The following is a 20,660-nucleotide window of genomic DNA, read 5'->3' as shown; positions in this document are numbered from 1 at the left end:
TATGAAGCAAGTGTTAATATATTATGAAAACAGAATAATTCCCAATTTTCAGCAGTGACTGAAGCAAGCACAGGATGCCAAGCACTGCTCCTTTGGCTGACATTTGCAAACATCCTGAACTGGGAATGAGAAAAAGGAAGAAGTGTCAGGAGATGAGATTATCATCACAAGGATTTTTTTTTCGCCTGTTCAAACTGTCACTTGTTAATTGTATTCATTTCTCCTCATTGTTGGTAAAGAAAGGCTACTGGCATTATTAATAAAAAAAACTACCAGCTTTTTAATCCATTTTTAACCAATGAATGATGAAATAGCACAAATGGGTTTGCATTTTAGATAGCATTTTGGCATCGTTCCACCATCTAATACAATACAGATTATTTCCCTGAAAGCATGCCAGAGATAATGTAATTATCATTGAGTTTCCTTAGACATGTTTTATATTATCTACTTTAAAGAATCCTACTTCCCTTGCTGCAAACTAATCTAAATTGGACCTTACTGTCTTAAATGAAATAGATAGTTTAAATATAAAAAGGATAAACTGGGGATGAGCTAAGGTGCTTGCTACCTTTGCACTCCCTTATGAGAAAGCGTCTTCCATGTAATCTGTGTCAATGAGGTCACAAGCCCCAGATCTGCATCCTTATGTTCTTAAGGATGTCTCTGGGTAGCTTCAGGCTATTTCAATAGATTTTTCTAGTCATTGTACTCAGAGTAAGAGATCTTGAGGTGATATTTAGTTCATTTTCCACCCTCTAGGTGGATCTACACTGGGACAATTCCAGCAGACCCTGTCCTGAGTTAAAAACTCTGCATGAGTGAGTTCTTTCAGCCCCTCTCTGCCATACCTATAATTCACAGTAGTGTACCTTATTCTTCTCTCAGGAAGTTTTTCTTTGTATCTGACCTAAATTACTGACAGTGTAACTTAGTGCTCATTTTTCCTTAATGGAGATTTACAATGTTATTTTCCTCTTCAAGTGATGAGTTTTAAGTGATGCCTTATAATATTTGGAAAGCATAGACAAATCACTCTTTGGTCTTACCTGGTAAAACTGTTCCATTCATTTATTTTTTTGGACCTCTGTTTTTAATATATGTTAATAAGTTATCTGCTCTTCTTCACCCTCACCTGGTTCTCCATATGTTCTGAAGTTGTGGGCACCAGCGTTGGTGCCTATCTATAGTCATAGCCAGAAAAAATACAGAGACTTTTGCGGAGTCAGGGAAAGACAGTCAATCTTACTAAGAATCATGGCAGTAGAGATATGTGCCACAAAATAAAATAATGCAACTCTATATTTTGGCCAACGTCAATGAGCTTGGAGAACTGCATTATTTATGTTATGAATAATACAAATAATTACAAACCTTCCAGACTTTCAGAAAACTACTTCAGCCACCCATAACAGGGATGTTTGGGTTTTCCACTCACTCTGTCACCTCAGTAGCAGGCTGGTTCTCATATTGGTCATATAAAACAATCACAATGGTTTCCATTCCCAGGTAGGTGAGAGTTTTGTGTAAGGAATTAGTGTTGCACTCCCTATCCACCAATTTTGTTTTCATTAAGCGAGTAGGCCAACTCTAATTTAGCAATGAAAACAATTTCTGTCCCATAGCCTTCAATAATGTTTTCCTTTTTGACTGGCTATTTATTTTTCAAATATATGTAGTGTTTCTTACATGCTATGTACTGTTGTTCTAATCACTTTACAGATATTAATTTATGTAATCTTCAAGATAATCCCAGGAGGTAATCACAATGGCCTAATTTTACAGGATAATTAATGTGTGGTGCAGATTTAATAAATAACTTGCCTGAGGTAAAACTACTAAGAAGTGCCAAGACAGATTTAAACCTAGGCAGTTTGATTCCAGAATCCATCTGCTTACCTACTATACTTCTCTGCCTTTTTTACTTTCTTATCCATCCTACCCTCCAAGCCTTCCTCTTTTCCAAGATTAGACCTTGATCTCTCCTAAACTTGTTTTTCCAGTAATCTTCACTGGTACATTATTCATGTACATAATGCATTATTTAGGGAGGGAGGTGGCTGGCAGAAATTACCCTGCTTAAGTGGTAAGCTCTCATTTACTTTGTGCATTTTGTTTCTGTGCTTTATTTGTCCCCCCCCCCCGATTAAGTTAATTTTTTTTCAATTACATAATCAACTGCTTTCCCCATGGTGAAAACAGAAAATCTAGTGAAAAACTTGAGCAATTTTTTTTTCATTTCTCAGATGTCTGATTGTTATGGGCAGATAGCCCTGCATTTTGCACTGCCTCCATTGCCCACAGTGCTTGTATACTTGAGATGAGAAAAAGTGGCTTAGAGCAAATCTAATAGATGGGGGGGATGGATCTTGTAACAATACAGCTTTCTGGGCTCTAATCCTGAATAATTTGAATTTTAAGAAGGAAATTTAATGAGAACACATATTAGCACACATATTAGCATGCTTTCCTTCAGTGATCCTGATGCATGTCTAAGTTTGAAATCTATGGCTCCAAGAAGATTTGTGAATGACCAAGCTGCAGAATCAACATGTAGTTTTTTTTTAAAAAATGCAAATTTCTTGGCTCCATCCCTGGAGAATTTGTGCAGTGGTGTTCTCATAAATGTTTAACAACCATCTCTCTAAAAGAAAAAAGAAAAGAGTGCCAATTTGTAGCACTTGCCAATTTTTATGGTGTAAATATTCCCACCATGATTTATTTCCAACTACATATATGAGTTGGGGAGATATGTGCACAGTTGGTTCTTGCAAACTAGGACAAGATGACATCTGCACACTAATGGGTGAATTTGAGAGGATGTGAGTAGGAAGTTGGCAGTAACATAGGGGCATTGAATGCAGCTAGTAGATGACAGAGTTGGGTTTTAATTTAGCTCTTCTCATTTCAAAGTACATGCCTTTAACCTCTGCATTTTTCATGTCCTTATGCACACTATAGCCAGTTTCAGTAATCTTCTTTCCTTTCAACTTTTTCTGTGAAAATGATGTTCATTATTCAAGACCCAGCTAACCTGCAGCCTCCTCCTTATAGCCTCCCATGTATCCTTTTATCACTTTCAAAAGATGTGTACTTTCAATTGCAATGGAATGTTTTATGGAAATATAACTATTAGAAGTGTACATTTTAAGCAGATCCACCCTGCTTTAAAAATGGTAACGTGGTGCAGGAAAGCAATGGGGCATAGTGACAAGAATATGATTTTTGCAGCCAGACATAGAAGAACTCAAACCACAGCTCTAATATAGATCAGCTGTATAGAGAGGAAATCACCACTTTAAGCCTCAGTATCCATAGTCGTACAATGGGAATAAGAGCAACCCTGCAGGATCATTGTAAAGAGTAGTAGTAATTTATGGGAAGTGCCAAGCACTTATAAAATGCCTAATAAATGATGTCTATTATTATTCACATGTTTACTCTACACTAATGAATGTCACTCATGGCTTTGCACTGTAAATTATTTGATATCAAAGACACATTCTATAGTGTAGTTTTTCCTTTATCAATGTTGAATACCATTTATTCACTCACCCAACAGGAAGGGCAGCATTTGAATTTGTCTTTGGCGATGCTAAGCCTCACCCTGGGTTTTGGTCAGGGCTGCTAACCAGTGCAGGAATTATGTCCTTAGTTTCTCTTCACCAGACTAAAGTGTGAGTGGCTTACTTGCCTGATATCCATTCATCCCTCCTCCCTCATCTTTTTGATTGTCAGGAGTGAGTAAGTCAGGATAGAAATGGGGCTCATATCCTATAGTACCAGTGTATTAAAACTCACTTCCCATGCATTGTGGTCTTTTGAGTGGCAGTCAGTCTGTTTCTGATGATGTAATGATGTTTTTGTTAAAGAAATAACTAATACCAATCCCATCAATGAACCCTTTGGTTACAGGAGAGAGCCAAATGTGCCTGGAGCTTACAAATCTAGGCCTGAATTCTCCAGAATGATTGTAAGGCTGGTGTGCTAGAAAATATTTAACTTTACATAACTCCCTTGCGTCTAAAGTCTTTCTGGAATGCTCTTTTTTAAACTAAGGCATTATTAAAGTCATTATTGTTCAAAGTATAATAGTTGTTGGTAGGGCCATTATCTGCTGTTGACACCTATGCAGAAATGAGTTTATCAGTTTAGTCAATCATCCAGTAATGCTAAGTAAGAATCAGGCAAGTGAAGTTGTGACCAGAATGGGATGATTGGTTTTCAGTACTTGACAGGGGTTAACTAAGCACTTGAATAATAAGGTGGGTGGGAAAAGAAGGAGATTATTGGAGTATTGTTTTTTTTGGGTTTTTGGTTTGTTTTTTTTTACAGAGACAGAGAGAGAATCAGAGAAAGGGATAGATAGGGATAGACAGACAGGAACGGAGAGAGATGAGAAGCATCAATCATCAGTTTTTTGTTGCAACACCTTAGTTGCTCATTGATTGCTTTCTTATATGTGCCTTGACTGTGGGCCTTCAGCAGACCAAGTAACCCCTCGCTCAAGCCTGCGACCTTGGGTCCAAGCTGATGAGCTTTTTGTTCAAACCAGATGATCCCGCACTCAAGCTGGCAACCTCGGGGTCTCGTACCTGGGTCCTCCATAGCCCAGTCTACGCTCTATCCACTGCGCCACCGCCTGGTCGGTGGAGTATTCTTAAAAGTAAACTTTGGCATTCAGAAATTGAAGTGTTATATCTCAGAAGATGAACTTTTTAGACTTTGTCATCTTGCCTCAACCTGATTCTGGGTCCCAGTCTCAGAGCAGTACTCTGAATTGCCAAGCTATAAACTGTTGGCCTGCATAAAGAAACAATAGATAATACATGACACACTTGTGTTTACTTGCTGACAGTCAAGGAACGGATGGGTTGTAGAGCCTTAGTTCAAAAGACTTTTTCAGTGCTCACTCTTTCCTCCTGTGGATGCAGGGATCCTGGGGGATATCACCTAGTCAGAAGTAAGGATTTGAATAACACTGAGGGAAGTTAGTGCTGACCCCATTTACTAAAAGAGTGATAGCTGGCAAGGGCAGGGGCCCAGGATCATGACTGGTTTTGGTTTATCTTCTTCCTTATAACCACAAGTTCAAAGGAATCATTTTTATTGTAACACAGTGAAGTCTGTGAAAGATGTGTTTTTCTTTCCATGTTATTCTAATTTTGTCTCAACAAGATCTGATTAGTTGGGAATTATTTCAGAAAAATATTCAAATCAATTTACTAAAATCAGGCAACCACACCCAGATTCTTCCATCATTGACTTCCTAAAATAAAAAGCCAGACACACAAGCCCGCTCTAGAAGATGGGTGAATCTTGACATTTATGCTAAAAAAGGTGTCCCCTTAAGTGGAATAAAAGTACCTCCACAAGGATTCAACATCATTAATCCTCATCCAACCCACTGATTATCTTGTCCACCCTTATTCAGTCTCTGGAGGAATGATGTTTTACTTATTTGTCCTTCCTATTGCAAATGCTAAGCCATTCTGTCCCATTCCATGAATATTTATTGAGCATCCATTATGTGTCAGGCACCATGCCAGACACTGAGCCTAAAAGTGTAAGTAGTTATAATTGTTATAATTTATTAATAACTGAATATGTGCCAGATACCTTAGACACATTTTCTTTTTAAAAATCCCATCAGCACTGTGAAGATAAGGAATGATTTATCCTCATTTTACCAATGAGATAACAGATGCAGAGAGTGGTTAAACACTTCTCACAGTCTTGAGTGATAGTAAGAAGTGTTTAAACTGAGTTTTCTCTGGTTCAAGGGTACATTCTCTCTCATATATTAGTGTTATAAGGGCTTAGCCTTATCTCATGTGATACAAAAAGTCTATAAGGTAAGTGCTATTACTTTCATTTTACAGATGAGAAGACTGAGACTAAGAGAGGTTATGAGACTTGTCTGAGGTCATATGAGGAATAAGCGGTAGGACAAGGATTTAAGCCCTGGTATTCAGATTCCAGACAGAGCACATGTGCTTAACTGCTATGTTCCACCACCTCCTTGAAAGCAATCTCTGATTATTACATGGGGATGAATAGGTCAGTGAGACATATCAGTGACAGCAAGACATAGCAAATTAGAATCAGAAACCTCCATAGATGAGCTTGGGATTGGTAGATATTGTAATTCAGGTGGACAAATAGAATGCCAGAAATATTACATGAAGCAGAAAGCTGGCAATTTAGGTTGAAGTACAAGAAATAAAGCCCAGATGTCAGCTAAGGCAGGTAATAACATAGATGTATTCAGCAAAGGGTTCACATCAGGTATCTTCACAGATCAAGAGATAAGGGTCATAGTCTGAGCCATACCATCAGCTCCCTGGAAATAATAGGCAAGTTAGGTTTTTTTGGGCATCAGTTTTCCATTAGTAAAATCCAAATTTGAGTCTCTACTCTGTATATCTTACAGAGTTATTATGAGGATAAAAGAAAATAATAGACATCAAAGTGCTGTTCAAATGTTTTTATTTTTTTATTTAAAAAATTATTAAGTGAGAAGAGGGGAGTCAGAGAGACAGACTCTGGTGTGAACCCCAATGAGAATACACCTGGCAAGACTTCCCTCTGTCCAGTCTGGGGCATGCTTTGCCCATCTCTGGCCTTGCTCCATTGCTCAGCAACCGAGCTATTTTTAAGGCTTAAGGTACAGGCCATTAACAGATCCTCAGTACTGGAGGCTAACTCACTGGAGCCAATTGAGCCATGGCTGCAGGAGAGGAAGAGAAAAAGAGAGAAAGAAAGGGGAGATGATGGGGTGGAGAAGCAGATAGTTTCTTCTTCTGTGTGCCCTGACCAGATATTGAACCAGGGACATCCACAAGCCAGGCCAAAGCTCTACCACTGAGCCAATCAGCCAGAGCCTCAAATGTTTTCATTTCTGTTAAACTCATTTTGGAATAATTAGACTGGTTTTCTATATGTTTTTGCATCATATAGGCACTGCCTGAGTTCATCTGACTCTTGGTGACTAATTGACCCAAATGGACCCACCAGTTGCCTTTAGATATACATAGAAATTAGAGTCAACCATTATTCAGTTGGTGTCTTCCTGGGACCCTTCAATGAATGATCTGGGCATAGGGCCGAACTGATATTCCATCATTTTTATGATTGACTAATTTTTCAAATTTATTATTTGGTTACAAAACGGCAAGCAACCATTATTCAACAGGTATCTCTCTGGGACCTTCCACTGAGTAATCTGGGCATAGGGCCAAACTGATATTCCATCATTTGTAATGTTGACTAGTTTTTCAAATTGCTCATTTGGTTAAGGGAAAAGACTTTGGAACGGGCTTTTCTAAATTTGACAGAAAAATATCCTCTTGTTTCCTTAACTATCAATTGTATTTTTTCTTGCTTCCCCATCCAGATTAAAATTTAAGCCCCTACTGTACTCCCCACCTTCTCCACTGTTTGAAGGTAATTGAGCTAAGGCTGAAAATTCTTACCCTATTTTGAACTTGACTTCAGGAAAGGCAGCTGGTGATATCATTACAACTACAATCATCACTATTCATAAAGCAGTAGGAAGGATGGTCAGGTAATCATTTTAAAGTCTTCAATTTCTTTGGGACAAAAAAGTAGTAACCATACAGAAAGATGTAATTACCTTTTTGGACTCAGAAAAACATTAGTGTATCTTAGTGGGCATAATGAGAAGAACAGGTTTTACTCCTGCTTCCCACTGGTCATCTCAGACACTCACCAACCATGCACCTGCCAACAGAGTGAACTCACAGAAAGATCACAGTGGGAATATTTGAGTGTATCATGGAAGGGAAACTAGGAATAGCCAATATCCATCTCCTTCAAAATGGTTAGTTTATTTATCCTGTGGTTACAACAGAATTAAACCTGTCTTTTGGCTGTGGCTATTTGATGCTGGAGGAAGTTAAGAAGAAGCTGAAACATGATGTTCTGGCCCTCAGTCAACTGACTTTGGAGCCCTGTTTTAACTCTTGAGGCAAAGAGAGAACCTTCTATTCTCAATCTGGGCATGAATAGCTCTTAGATGCCTCATCAAGAATCAGTTGTCTATTATTAAAGGACTAGCAGCAAAAAGAACATTGTTGGACTTTCTAAATATTTCTATTGTTACTCTGGAATCTTGATTTAATTTTTAGAAGACATTTCTCAAATGTCAACGATCTATTGATTATGAGTTTGAAGTCAAATAAAACTCTTACTGACTATGTGATATTGGGCAATTCATCTTATCTTTCTGAGATGTAATGTTGTTTTTGCCCAATCCAACAGAGTTAATAATGTCCTCCCTACAAATACGCACTTAGTATTAAATGAGATACTATAGGTAAAACAGGCAGTATTTTGCCATGCTGCAGAATTGACATTCAACAAGGGTCAATTAATTCCCTGATATATTTAACAAGATGACAAGATATTTATTTGCCTTAAAAACAAAGACAAAAACTTTTTGCAACAAATAATAAGTGGTTGGGTTTTTACCCAGCACACTCTTTATCTTTTGGAACTAAAGGGCACATTGTCACCTTATATACTCTTATTCCTTTGCTCCTTCTGTTAGGTCATCAGCCCTGAACAAGTAAGACATAGCCATGGAAAAGAGAAACCAGTAATTCTGAAAACCTAGCTTAGGTTCGCATAAAAAGTTTCAATTTCCTGGAGACCTCCAGTGCAGTAGCATGGTCATTAGTACCATATATTCTGGGAACTGTATTCTGGGTTTTTAGTCTAAATACAGAAGTGCTATCTTCATAGTTACTGTCAGCTCCTGAACTAGTTGTCAATTTGCTAAGATTTGTGATTCCACATAAGCTGCAGTTAGGGCAAAGGGCTTCAAGCCAAAATTCATCCTTGAATTTTACCCACCCACCTGTACTCACTCCCCCCCCTCTGCTTTTGTCAGAGCAAATGTAGCCAGGTTGACAGGCTCTTTTTAGTTCTCCTGAAAAATCTGATTTTGAATCTCTACTTCAGGCGAGTTGGATCGACATTACTTCCCCTAGTAAAATGCAAGCTTGAATGGCTTAATTTATCACTCGTAAACAATTCATTGATTGTTTTATCCATAATGGAACAAAAAGGGGAGAATGAGCAGTAGAGCTTTATAATTCAAGTCGCCTGCTTACATTCACACTGGCCTTGAGGTTAGGCTAGTATTTATCAAGAGAAAGGGTATGCTTGGTGGTTTCTTAGATGTGTTCAAGGATTCTGCTCTTGGAGCTCATGATTCAGCCTTGCCTGTATTCTGGATTCAGTATCTTTCCTTGACTATTTCTGCTCCAAGTTGGTATCTGGTAGCATGACTAAGAAAATAGAATCAAAGTTTGTTTATAGAATTATTTAACAAGGATGATATCAAATTCAAATGAATAGACATTTCAGTTTTAGTTTCTTTCAGACCTACCACTTGCCATCAAGAGCCAATTTATATTAGTGGATTCAGTCAAGGACAGATGACAAATACTTATTCTATGCCAGAATACAGTTTCCTTAGCAGCAAGTGACATGACCACATCTCAAATGTGAGTTCAACTTAAGCCTCTGGTCTACTCAGTAAAGAAGAGTATACTTCAGGCCCTAGGCCCCAGGTCTGAAGTTCTAGGATGCTTATACAAATTGTCCCAGAATGCGATAGTGCTTCATAACAGCTATGTTCCTTTGGTTTTTGGTGCAAAGAAACTCCTGTAATTATTTTCATTGTCAGTACTGTTGTTTGCCTTAGACACAGTCTGTGTGCCTCAATGTATCTCCTGTGAAGGCAGGATTTGACCACATGTCCTCACAGAATTGAGTCCCAGAACTTTAGAACATTTCTTCTCAAATTATTGGGCAATATATATATATATATATATATATATATATATATATATATATATATATATATATATATATATTTATTTATTGTTATAATATATATATATATTAGTTGAGCGAAATATATATATATATTTAGTTATTGTCACTTAAGCAGAAAGTATAAAGAATAGTTTAATCTGATGAAAATGTCAAGTCTATTCATAATTTTATAAAGTCTAGCCAAATCTCACTGAAAAGTTGGGCCTGGTACTCTATCCAGAAGGTTAATGGACTGGCTTTATTGGTCCATGAAGGAAGGAGCCATTCCTGAGAGGAAATTAACTTGCTTCCTCCCATTCTCTCCTTGGTTATTTAAATGTGGGCACTATTATCATAAGCATATTGGAAAATCTCAGCTCCTAAGAGTCTACTCACAAGAAAGGCTGAGCAAATGATCCACTTTAGAGCTGTTAATGTTTATAGAAACAGCTCCTTACAAGTATTTCTGTGGAGTCACGTATCCTAGGCTGTGCCTAATGCTTTGACAATGGAGAAAGTTATTACTTTGGAGGTGAGGTGAAATAGAGATGAATAGAGGAGGGAAAATGTGAAAAAAAAATTGTACTTCAAAGTTGGCCCAAGTGCTAGTGAGAGGAAGAGAATAGTTTGAATCAATTTAGCAACTCACCTAGCAATTTACTTTTGCTTAATTTTGACTTATGGTTCACAAAATTTATTGTCACAACAACATTCTCTGAACTATGGTTTGCCACTTTCTATCCGTGTGATCTAAATAAGTAATATAACATCTAGGAGCCTCCGTTTCTTCATTTACAATATGGAAATAATAGTATTTATTTTACAAGTTTATTGTGAAGATTAAATATCTTTCCCTTACCCTCTTCATGATATAATGTCTGCCCCTCGCTCTCCTAGGTGTAGCCTTATATCTATATTGCCCTTTCAGAGTAACCAAAGGTGATGAAATTTACAGTGTCCACACTCAAAACAAGGTAAATTCCAGGAATCAGTGGAGACACCAGGAAAAAATTGGATTATAAACCCAGATCATGAGGTAGATTAAAAAACAAAGCAGAATAATCCCCTACTTCAGCCAAAGATCCTAACCTCTGACATGGTAAAAGAGACTCTGCACATGTGACTAAATTAAAGAATTTGAGATAGGGAGATTATCCTAGATTATCTGGGTTGGGTTGGGCTAATATAATTACAAGGGTCTTTGATAAGAAAGAGCAAGAGGATCAAAGGTAGAAGAAAGGAATATGGTAACAACAGAATCTAAGGTTGGAGTGGTGCCATTGCAGGCTTTGAAAATTTAAAGTCATAATAAGCCAAGAGAAGTGGGCAGACCCTAGAAACTGGAAAAATATAATGAGAGTATCTCCCAGAGCCTCCATAAATGAACCAAAAAGCCCCAGAATTATGTACTCTCTAGTAAATAATCCTAAATTTTAGAACAGTCTACCCTTCTTTTGAGCAGGACTAACATTCTGTAGTGAGAAGTCTGCAGCTAAGATGGTTTTATTTCAGGGACATAAAACCTGGACGCAAAAGGTCTGCCTTATTCCTATTTCACATTAGAATCATAAAGGGCAGACTTATGTAGTCTATTGAGAAAATAGGACATTTAGATAGCAGCCTATGGGAGTAAGTGGTTTGCCACATAGCCACTTGTACAATTTACAGGATGTACAGGGAGTAGACTATTGCCCTAGAAATTCCTTGATAATGAGGGTAATGACTCCAACTTGATCCCTCTTGCAGCTGAATGGTCTTTGAAGGGTAAATTCACAAGGGAAGAATTGTAGCCAGCAGTGGGGCAGATGGCTGCTATTTGCAAATTGGCAAATTCACTAGGGATTAGCTCCTACATTACTCTAGTTTAACTATATAATATGTGAGAGAAATAGGTTTTTCCTCCCTCTGAACCTTTACAGTTGAACTGTTGTATCTTATCAAACTGTGAGGGGAAAGTAGTTTGAACTTTGCTATTATAAATAGCAAAGTATTTGAACTTTGCTGTATACATTTTTATTATAGCACTTGTATAATATATTTTATTGCTAAATGTTAAGATTACCTTTTGTGTGTGTGTGTGTGTGTGTGTGTGTATGTGTGGTGTTTTTTGTTTTGTTTTGTTTTTACCAATATATGATCAACACTTAGCATAGAGAATGAATACACTCACTACATTCTTTGTGACTGAATGAGCAGCAGTGTGTTCTGAGAATCAAATGATGCTGAGTGCATCTCAGTAAGATTGGGATATGGAAAAAGCTAAAAGCCCTGATTTATTGAAGGAATATGTCATGCTTTTCTAGAGTTAAGAAGGTGGCCTGATATATACCACATGATGACCACTTCTTCATAGAAAGTCCTATTTCACTAACAGGGTACCCACTACAAAGAAAATGTTTTCTTTGTCTTCTATTGAGACATATAAAAAATATAGAAAAGTGAAAAGAATAATATCACCCATACTCCTCCTCACTCTTACAATTAACTATTAGCATTGTGTTTTATTTCCTTTTAGTCTGTTTCAGGAAATATAAATAAAGTTAAGCTAAAGTTCCCTTAACCACCACCCAGCCTCATACCTCTACACATTAGAGACAAGCAGTATAAAAACTATGAAAGGCTCAATGAATGCTCTGTTTGCTCTTTAAAACAATTCTTTAAAAGTAAATAAGACCCTGGCTGTTTGGATCAGTAGTAGAGCGTCAGCCCAGTGTGTGGAAGTCTCAGGTTTAATTCCTGACCAGGGCATACAGGAGAAGCACCCATCTTTTTCTTTACCCTTTCCCTTCTCCTATCTCTCTATCTCTCTCTTCCCCTCCCACAGCCAAGAATCCACTGGAGCCAAGTTGGCCCAGGTGCTGAAGATGGCTCCATGGCCTCTGCCTCATGTGCTAGAATGGCTCAGTTGCAACAGAGCAATGCCCCAGATGGGCAGAGCATTATCCCTAGTGGGCTTCCTGGGTGGATTTCAGTCAGGAGTATGTGGCAGTCTTTCTGCTTCCCTGCTTCTCACTTCAGAAAAATACCAAAAAATAAAAAGAAAAGAAAAAAGAAAATAAGGTTACCTCTTATAGGTGAAGAAAGTGAAACTCAGAAAGGTTAAATCGTTTGCTCAATGTTCCATAATTAATAAATGGCTGATCCAGAAATTATGCCTAGCTCTAATGAGAAAACATCTTTCAACTGCATGAGGACACTTCACATTCAAAACAAGGTAGATCTGTTCCAGAAGACAATTTGGACTCTGCTTAATGACCAGTGATCATTTGTTGGGCAGATAAAATATATTATGCTCACTTTGTTAAAGATGGCACTGCCCACGTGGAAGCCCATAGCCTAGGTGATATTAATGTGTGTTGGGGGTGGGCTGTGGGCAGGCAGGATCCTTGTAGCCTGGGGCTTTGCTTTAAGACTAAACCTTTCCCACCCTTTTTGATGTGGGGTGGTACAATCCCATCATGCCTCAGATAAGTGACTTTGTATTAGAGACTTCCCTATTTTGCATATTGGATTAAAGGTTTTGATTTCTGCACTATAAAGTGGGGCAGACTGGGAACTTGCTCTCTTGGTTTCTGAGATTAGCATTAGAGGAGAGAGCAGAGAGGAGAGCAGAGAGAGGCCATGGGGAGGAGGCCAGGAGAAGCAGCCAAGATGGCGGAGTGTTGAAGGAGAAGCCAGTTTGTGCAGAGTTTGTGCAGAGAGAAGGAGATGGGGAACAGAGGTGAATAAGGCTGGTAAGGTGGAAACCTTTGATTCTAGGAAACTTAGATAAGTCAGTAGCTTTGTGAGCGCTGAATGAGTGGGTTTTGGAGCCCAGTGTGTGTTTTTACTTGCCTGCCAGGTGCAAGCTAGGATTAAAACTAATGGCCCACCAGTTCTTGGCTCCATTGTTTCATTACCATCTGTCCAAATCCAATATGAACCTGCATGGGCCAGGCGGCTGTGATGGTAGCAGTGGCTACTGGCTTTACATCATTATTGTCTGGTTGTAACAATAATATCTAAGGATCCTACAGGCCTTGAACTAAGGTGTAAAGCCAGGAGCCAAGGCCAGGGCCACTATCAGAGGAGCCCAGCCCATGCAGGTTCGCATTGGATTCGGACAGTCGGTAAAGAAACCATGGAGCCAAAAACTGGTGGGCCATAGTCTTTAATCTAGCTTGCACCCGGCGGGCAAGTAAAAATACACACTGGGCTCCAAAACCCAGTCACATTCAGTGCTCACAAAGCTACTGATTTATCCGAGTTTCCTAGAATCAAAGGTTTCTAGCTCAACAGCCTTATTCTCCTCAGTTCCCCATTTCCTTCCTTATCCCAGATACAAACTCTGTACAAACTGGCATCTCACTCAGTACTCCGCCATCTTGGCTGCTTTTCCTGGCCTTCTCCATGTGGCCTCCTCCCGCTGCTGGCTCTACTCTCTCTGCTCTCTCATGCTAACCTCAGGAACCAAGAGTGCAAACTCCCGCTCCGTTCCCATTTTATAGTGTAGAAATCCAAACCCTTAATCCAATATACATAATGGGGAAGTCTCTAATACAAAATCACTTCTATGAGGCATGATAGGATTGTACCACCTCACACCAAAAAGGGTGGGACAGGCTTAATCCCAAAACCAAGCCTCAGGCTACAACAATTCTCAACACACATTAATATCACCTGGGCAACGGCCTCTTTAACAAAGTGAGCATAATACATTTTATCTGCCCAACATAAGGGTATTTTTTTTTCTTTTTCTCTTTTCTTTCTCTTCTCTTCTCTTCCTTTAGAATAAAAACTGGTTCTCTCACACCTTGATAGCTGACCTTGCAGAAATGGGCCTTCTACATCTTTCATTTGACAATTCTGCTGCATGTAAACAGATTTCGCTAATACTCTTTCCCATAAATGACAAAGGGGTTAAGCATTTTCAAAATTTGTGCATTTAGGTAATGTTGGGCAGATAAAATGTATTATGCTCACTTTGTTAAAGATGACGCTGCCCACGTGGAGGCTGTCGCCCAGGTGATATTAATGTGTGTATCTGTGGGCAGACAGGATCGTTGTAGCCTGGGGCTTGGTTTTGGGATTAAGCCTTTCCCACCCTTTTTGATGTGGGGTGGTACAATTCAATCATGCCTCAGAGAAGTGACTTTGTATTAGAGACTTCCCTATTATGTATATTGGATTAAAGGTTTGGGTTTCTACACTATAAAATAGGGGCAGAACAGGAGCTTGCTCTCTTGGTTCCTGGGATGATTAGCATGAGAGAGCAGAGGGAGCAGAGCAGAGAGCAGAAAGAGGCCTTGTGGCCAGGAGAAGCAGCCAAGATGGCAGAGTGCTGAGTGAGATGCCAGTTTGTGTAGTTTGTGTAGAGAGAAGGAAGGAGATGGGGAACTGAGGAGAATAAGGCTGGTGAGCTAGAAACCTTTGATTCTAGGAAACTCGGATAAGTCAGTGGCTTTGTGAGCACTGAATGTGAGTGGGTTTTGGAGCCCAGTGTGTATTTTTACTTGCCCGCCGGGTGCAAGCTAGAATGAAAGAAAATGGCCTATCAGTTTTTGGCTCCATTGTTTCTTTACCGACTGTCCGAATCCAATGCGAACCTGCATGGGCCAGGAGGCTGCTGTGATAGTGGCCCTGGCTGCTGGCTTTACAGGTAAAATGAATTCTATATGGTATTTGGCAAATATTTTTCTAGGCTTCCATGCTTAAATAATGTGCATGGAAGATGGAAGATATTGTTTGCTAGATACCTATAATCATTTCTAAAATAAAAAATAAAAATAAAAAAACTTGCAAATTCTAGGGAAATTTGATATTTTATTTTATAGGTTCTTTCTATAGTATCTTCTTAAATATCTATTATCCTTTACAAGTGAAAAGAAGGCTTTAAAATTTTCTCTTAGAGAATTGAGAGCAGAAAATTTGATCAAATCATGTGCAGTTGGGAAACACAGCTCACTAGATAACTTAGATTGTCAGATATTGTTAGTCAACTAAGTAATTTGCTACTTTGAACCAAAACACTAGTCTCTCCCCAAGCTTCCACAACTTAATTTTGTTGCTTGAAATGTTGCCTAATAATGGCTTTCTCTTTTCAACTCAGCATTCAACACCATCTGCTAGGAGAGTGCCTATTTTGAACATAGTGTCTCATACATTTTATCATTCTTATAGCTCCTGGAGCAGCCAGGCTGTTTGGAAAAGGAACCCAGCCATTGGGAAAAGGAATAAAGAGAAAAGTTGAAACCAGAGTATTAAATATATTTCTATAAAGTTTCTCTGTCTCATGGTGGTCCATCTTTTGAATGCTGAGAGTGATACCAAGTTAAAAATAGGTTAAGGTGTAGTCAAAGTCAGACCTAAATAAAGTATAGAATTTAAGGGTCAAACATCAATGACTACTCATTACGTGCTTTATTTTATTTGCTCTTCAAAACAATACTTTTGAAGTCAGGGAGGGTTTTTAACTGTGTAGAGTTAATATCAAAAGTGGAGTTAAGAATAAGAATCTAGGGCCTGACCAGGTAATGGTGAAGTGGATAGAGTGTTGACCTGGGATGCAGAGAACCCAGGTTAAAAACCTCAAATTTGCCCACTTGAGTGCTGCTCATCCAGCTTGATTGCGGGCTCACCAGCTTAAGCATGGAGTTGTTGGCTTGAGTGTGAGATCACAGACATGATGCCATGGTCACTGGCTTGATCCCAAAGGTCACTGTCTTAAAACTCAAGGTCGCTGGCTTGAGCCCAAGGTTGCTGGCTTGAGCGAGGGATCAATGGCTCAGCTAGAGCCCCTAGTCAAGGCACATAAGAGAAAGCAATCAATGAATAACTAACATGCCACAGCGAAGAATTGATGCTTCTTGTTTCTCTTCCTCCCTATATATCTGTTTCTATCTATCCTTCACTCTGTCTCTCTCTCTCTGCCTCTGTTCCTCTTGGTAAAAAAAAAGAATCTGGGTTAGCTATAAGATAGCAGTAGAACAGTACTGGATAAGGAGACAAAGGCAATCTAACTTTATTCTGCCTGATAGCCTATGGCTCGTACAGGCTGACTTTTAAAGTCCTGGCAGCATCCCTTCTAGGCTGAACTGCTGATTTTCTTTAAGGTGTTGTCAACTAGAGCTCAGCATTATTAAGTGTCTGAGAGAGAAATGAAGGTAAGATATTCAATACTTGTCAAGACAGCCAGTCAAAGTGAGATTAATGAGTGAATTAAAGAAACAGTGTTTATCTTCTCACCCACCTGACCTCAATTAATCCCTTTATGGGCACTTGGTGTGGGACACAGAAAATGCTGACAGGCAAAAATCCTTGGGTTGTGTGAATAGATTACATTTTACTAAATGTAATCAACTAAATGATCAATTTCATGTGCCAACTTGACTGGGTCATGGGGTGCCCAGATATTTGGTTAAAAATTATTTCTGGACACAGAAATAATAATGAGGGTATTTTGGATGAGATTAACATCTGAATAGGTAGACTGAGTAAAGCAGATTTCCCTTCCCAATGTGAATGGGCTGAATAAGAAAGAATAATTTCTAGAAGATCCAAGAAGGTGAGAGAGTAAGCAGAAAGATTTTCCACTTACCTCTTCCCAGGACAACATTGGAGTTACAACTAAATTTAAGAACAATCATTCCTAGCCTGACCAGGTGGTGATGCAGTGAATAGAGTATCAGACTGGGAATCAGAGGACCCAGGTTCAAAACCCTGAGTTCGCCAACTTGAGCACAGGCTCACCAGCTTGAGCACGGGGCCACTGGCTTGAGTGTGGGATCATAGATATGACACCATGGTCTCTGGCTTGAGCCCAAAGGTCACTGGGATTGAAGCCCAAGGTAGCTGGCTTGAGCTCAGGGTCATTAGCTTGAGGAAGGGGTTACTTGATCTGCTGTTGCCTCCTGGTCAAGGCACATATGAGAAAACAATCAATGAACAACTAAGGTGCTGCAGCAAAGAATTGGTGCTTCTCATCTCTCTCCCTTCCTGCCTACCTGTTCCTATCTGTCCCTCTCTCTGTCTCTCTTGCTAAAAAATAAAAAGAACAATCATCCCTAAAATCCAATTCAGGACTTAATTAAGAAGAGTCTATAACCAGAGATTCACAGAAGAAGTTGTATAGAGACTGGTAAGAAGTACAGAAACAAGAATAAGGATAGCCTTGATCCCAGGAACAAGCATTCACTGAGGGTATGGAGGGATATCTCAGCCATGGGGAAGTTTTCGTTAAGAGGTTTTTTTTTCTGAGAAATGTGGGTCCTAATCCCCAGACTGGGTGCCTGAGCCTGTCAGCAGAGCCTATAAGAGGTGCCTTCATAGCATTTGGTGTTGAAAAGAGGACAGGTTTTATCTGCAAGAAACAGGTGGGAGTTCACAGAGATAAAGGCACCTTCTTAAAGGACCAATGCAGATAATCCTATTTACGACCACTTATTATGGGCTCAAATGGAGGGAGGGCAGAGATGACTGGCTTCATGAGGAGAGTATGAAATTGGCAGCCCAGGAAGAGACATAATGGGGGAGAACCACCAGAAATCAATCCTGTGCTGAATCATTCTGTAATACCACAGTTGCCATATTTCTTGGGTAGAGTAATCCCCCCTTTAAAGCATCAGCCTGGGGAAAGCAAGTGTCTTAGCTTTGGGAATCTCTCTTACCCCATCCATGGAGATTAGGCCCTAATGAGAAGTAAGCAGTCTTGGCCAGGAAGGAGAGGCACGGCAGTACATCAGTTGCCTGGTGCTGAGGCTGGAGCTCTCCCTCTACTATCTTGAGAATATTATTGGTGCTTTGCCTCATGGGAGATTCAGTAAAAAGCAATATACAAATTTAATACAATTCTCATGAAAATTTCTGTCATTTTTTAAAGAAATAGAACAAAAGAAAATACCAGGTTTGTATGGGACCATGAAAAAACTCTGAATAGCTAAACCAATCCTGAGAAAAAACAAAGCTTGAGGTATTACAGTACCTGATTTCAAATTATACTACACAGTCATGCTACAGCATGGTACTGGCTGAAAAATATACCCACAGATGAGTGGAACAGAATCAAGAGCCTAGAAATGAAACCACATATATATGGACAAATTATCTGTGACAAAGGAGACAAAAATATACAATGGAGAAAAATCCTCTTCAATAAATGGCACTGGGAAAATTAGAAAGCTGCATGCAAAAGAATGAAACTTGACTATAGTTTGTCCCTCTGCACAAAAATCAATTCAAAATGGATCAATGACTTAAATATAACAGCTGAACAATAACTTGCATAGAAGAAAACATAAGCACTAAATTCATGGACTTTGGCTGTATAGAATAATTTATGAATTTGAAACCAAAAGTAAAGAAAAGTAAAGGCAAAATAAATGAATGGGTCTATATCAAACTAAAAAGCTTCTGCACAGCAAAAGAAACTGATAACAAAACAAATAGAAAACCAACAAAGTGAGAGATGATATTTGCAAGCATAAACTGTGAAAAAGGGTTAATACCTCAAATATTGATATATAAAGAAATCACAAAGCTCAGCAAAAAACACCAAAGTAATCCAATTAAAAAAATGGTGAGAGGATCTGAACAGACATGTCTTCCAAGAAGACATACAAATGACCAACAGATATATGAAAAAATGTTCATCTTCACTAGCTATTCAAAAAATGCAAATCAAAAGTACAGTGAGATACCACCTCACACCTGTTAGATTAGCTATTATCAACAAGACAGGTAATAACAGATGTCGAGGTGGCTGTGGAGAAAGAGAGACCTTCATTCACTGCTGGTAGGAATGCAAATTAGTACAAACATTATGGAAGAAAGTATGGTGGTTCCTCAAAAAGTTAAGAATAGCCTGACCAGGTGGTAGTGCAGTGGATAGAGCATTGGACTGGAATGTGAAAGACACAGGTTTAAAATCTCAAGGTTGCAGACTTAAGTGCAAGTTCATCAGGCTTGAGCATGGGCTCACCGGCTTGAGTGTGGCATTGCTGGCTTGAGCATGGGATTGTAGACATGACCTTATGGTTTCTAGCGTGAGCCCAGAAGTTGCTATCTTGAAGCCCAAGCTCACTTGAGCGGAGGGTCACTCACTCTGCTATAGCCCACCATCAAAGCACATATAGGAAAGCAACAATGAACAACTAAGGTGCTGCAATGAAGAACTGATGCTTCTCATCATTCTCCCTTTCTGTCTGTCCCTATCTGTTCCTCTCTCTGACTCCTCTCTGTATCTGTTAAAAGAAAAAAAATTAAGAATAGAACTACCATATGACCTAGCAACCTTTCCACTGGGCATCTACACCCATAACTCTACAACATGGTTACATAAAGATACATGCACCCCCATGTTCATTGCAGCATTATTCACAGTGGCCAAGACATGAAACAACAAAGTATCTCTCAATAGAGTATTGGAGAAAGGAGATGTAGTATACATATATACTCAGCCATAAGAAATGATGCCAAGTGCCATTTTTGACAACATGGATGGAACTTGAGAACATTATAATGAGTGAAACAAGTAAATCAGAAAAATCTAAAAACTGTATGATTTCACACATAGGTGGGATACAAAACTGAAACTCATGGACATAGAAAAGAGTGAAGTGGTTACCAGGGGAGAGAGATGGGAGGGAGGGAGAGAGGGTTGGAGGATGGGTGTAAAGAACAACAAGTATAAGGTGACAGAAAATGATTTGACTTTGGTGATGGATATACAACATAATCTGCTATTCACATGATGTAGTGATGTTCACCTGAAATCTGTGTACACTATTAAATTTAATGTCACCTGTTAAATGTCACCCTATTAAATTTAATATTCAAAA

The sequence above is a fragment of the Saccopteryx bilineata genome, chromosome X (genome assembly GCF_036850765.1).
Source record: "Saccopteryx bilineata isolate mSacBil1 chromosome X, mSacBil1_pri_phased_curated, whole genome shotgun sequence".
Classification (NCBI taxonomy): domain Eukaryota; kingdom Metazoa; phylum Chordata; class Mammalia; order Chiroptera; family Emballonuridae; genus Saccopteryx; species Saccopteryx bilineata.
This window is presented reverse-complemented; position numbering follows the sequence as displayed.